The sequence below is a fragment of the Ceratotherium simum genome, chromosome 29, assembly GCF_057802395.1.
Source record: "Ceratotherium simum simum isolate JZ-2026a chromosome 29, ASM5780239v1, whole genome shotgun sequence".
Classification (NCBI taxonomy): Eukaryota; Metazoa; Chordata; class Mammalia; order Perissodactyla; family Rhinocerotidae; genus Ceratotherium; species Ceratotherium simum.
The window spans coordinates 14,167,350-14,170,622 of NC_141928.1; the positions used below are offsets into that span (position 1 = coordinate 14,167,350).

The window sequence follows — 3,273 nt, forward strand, 5'->3', positions numbered from 1 at the left end:
TTCCACAGTAAAAATAACACCCCTGCCCATTTGTTTCTGGCATAAACTTTTGAAGCTTTATACTAAAGCATGAAGAGATGTTTTTTGTTTAAGACCATCCTGGCTGGAATCCAGGCTCTGCCCCTTTCTGGGATGCATGATCTTGAGAAAAGCACTTAACACCTTTAACCTCAATTTTCATATCTGTTTAAAGGGAATGATGTTGAGAACCAGATCAGAGAGGCCTTTTATGTAATATTCATAAAATATTTAGCTCAGAGCCTAATACATAGTAAGGGCTCAATATGTCTTATGAATAACTATTATTTGCCTTAATTGTGTACTCATTTTCAAATCATCCAAATAAATATGCCTCATACAAAATCTCACAAACTCCGATGAAGGATGGTCAAACAATGAAAAATATGAAGACTATGAGATTTTTCAAAGAAATATAGAATCATTGGTTTCAAGGGTGTCCAAGAATACCTTAAAGAGAAGAGAATTTGGACAAGAAATAAAAGAAGAAGTAAAGCAAATGGTGTGAAGGAGAAGGAGAAGTGGGGCAGGGAGGTATTTACCATCCCTGTATTATAGATGGGGACACCGAGAATGAAAGGTCTTAGTAATCAACCCAAGACCACACAGCCAGAAAGTGAACAAGCTGATTTCAAAATGTGTGCTCTTAGCAAAGGCATCAAATTATGCTCACTGCTTTCCAGGGCGTCTGTCATCACACCTGTGGCATTTTATTGCATTTATTTGTTTAAATGTTTAGCTTCCACACTAGACTATAACCACCTTAAAAATGGAAACTGGGAATCACTCATCCTTGTTATCTCACTGTCGAGTTCCCAATGAGTATTTAATATAAGAAGATATCGAATAATTGGGAGAACATAAATTCCCAATATCTAGAAGTGTTACAATAAAGAGATTCATACATAATGTAGCTCTTTTCTGGATTTTAATGAAAATGTTGACTCTGGGGGCCAGCCCTGTGGCCAAGTGGTTGAAGTTCCATGTGTTCTGCTTCAACAGCCCCAGGTTTGTGAGTTCAGATCCTGGGTGTGGACCTAATCCACTCATCAGCCACGCTGTGGAGGATCCCACATACACAATAGAGGAAGATTGGCACAGACGTTAGCTCAGGGCCAATCTTCTTCAAGCAAAAAAAGAAGAGGATTGGGAATGGATGTTCGCTCAGAGTGAATCTTCCTCACCAAAAAGCAAAACAAAACCAAATGTTGGCCTTGAAAGGGTGACTGTAAACAATGTGTGCCTATGTCAGCAATCATCTTATTTACTGACCACTTAGTTGTTTGGTTATTTTGTTTATTGTTTTGTTTTGTTTGTAAGGATAGTAGAGAGATGAGCCTCGTCCTGACATATCTGAATAATTATTTATGGGGAACTAGAGAAATATGCATCACTGAAGTTCACTTGGGATTCTTTCTGAAAGGAAATCCACTCTCTGATGTCCCTGCATTTAAAATAGCTTAAACTCTTTTATTGTTCAACTTATTTTTATGGACTGTGGAAGGGAACAGAATCATGGGCCATTTATAGGAATTCTAGGAGAGATAGGAATAAATTGAGACTTGTTTAATTAAAAATTCTAAAACTTTCTATATTCATTGTTGTGTGCAGGATCATGGAGATGGTCATCAAAGCAGCAGTGTCTCTGAGTTCATCCTCCTGGGACTCTCTTCCTGGTCAGAAGCTGCTCTTTGCCCTGTTCTTCATCATGTCTGTGGTCACCGTGGTGGGAAACTTGCTCATCATCCTAGCCATCCACTCTGATACTCAACTCCAGACACATATATATTTTCTTCAGCATCTTATTCTTCATTGAGGTTTGCTACAAAAAAGCCATTGTTCCCAAGATGCTGGTGAACTTTCTGTCAAAGAAGTCCATCTCCTATGCTGAGTATATGACCCAGATATATTTCTTCTTGGCTTTTGCCAACACAGAATGTTACCTCCTGGCAGCCATGGCCATTGACCACTATGTGGCCATCTGTGACCCCTTCCACTATGTCACCAGTATGAGTCACCACTGCTGTGTCCCTCTGCTAACATTCTCCTGTTTCGTCTCTCATCTCCATTCTCTCTTACCAGTTTTCCTGATAAATTATCTTCTCTTTTGTGACTCTAATGTTATCCACTTCCTCTGTGACATCAATCCTCTGCTAAAATTATCCTGCTCGTCGACATTTGTCAATGAAATTGTAATTAACACAGAAGGATTGATAAACTTGGTAATCCCTCTTATACGTGTTATCATTTCTTACTTAGAAATCCTCATTCTTTTCTTCATCTTCCTTTTTTATTTTCTCCTGAGGAAGATTCACCCTGAGCTAACATCCACTGCCAGTCTTCCTTTCTTTTTGTATGTGAGCCGCCACCGCAGCGTGGCCACTGACAGATGAGTGGTGCAGGTCCATGCCCAGAAACTGAACCCAGGCTGTTGAAGCAGAGCATGGCAAACTTAACCACAAGACACCTGGGCTGGCCCTCATTACTGTTCTTAAGATTCCCTCACCTTCTGGGAAGCATAAAGCTTTCTCTACCTGTGGCTCTCACCTCACCATGGTGACCCCCTTTTATGGAAGAATTATTTATGTTTATTTCCGACCCCTGTCCACCTATGCCATCAAGGACTGAGTGGCAACAGTCATCTACACAGTTTTGTCCTCCATCTTGAATCCTTTTGTCTACAACCTGAGGAACAAAGACATGAAGCGAGGCCGGAGGGTACTGATGAGCAGGATGAAGTCCTAGGCAGCACCTTCAGGGGAAGGCTCAGGAGTGAATCCTCTCCTCTGAGCCCTCATTTCTTCTGACTCCTGGTATATATATCAAGCTACAAGAAATTAGCATACCTAGGCAAAGTGCTCATAGGAAATTGTACAGATGACAGGGCTAGAATATTGTACCCAGGGTTATATATTTATAATATATAGTATAAATATATTATATATATATATATATATATACACACACACACACACACACACACATATATATGTATATATATCTTATATGTATACCCAAGAGTTAAAGCAACCTTATTAGGGTCTCCTTTTTGACCCAGGGTCTTTGCACCCATTCCTCATTCCTCCTCTATATTCTTTTCCTATTCATTCGTTTCAAGAGCAGGTGAAAACCAATATTTTTCAAAATTTTCCTTGAACAAATTCTCCTTGTCCAATAATTTTGAGTTCCCAGTACCCTTGTTTATTCCAAGAAACAGCTGCAATCAGTTATTCAATTTGCAGCAGTTTCAATGTC

At 39.6% G+C, this 3,273-nt stretch overlaps 1 pseudogene; it reads left to right on the forward strand.

The window, feature by feature from the left end:
- Positions 1-787: 787 nt before the first annotated feature.
- LOC101392339 (olfactory receptor 1L1-like) lies at positions 788-2,763 on the forward strand (annotated as a pseudogene).
- The last annotated feature ends 510 nt before the right edge of the window (positions 2,764-3,273 follow it).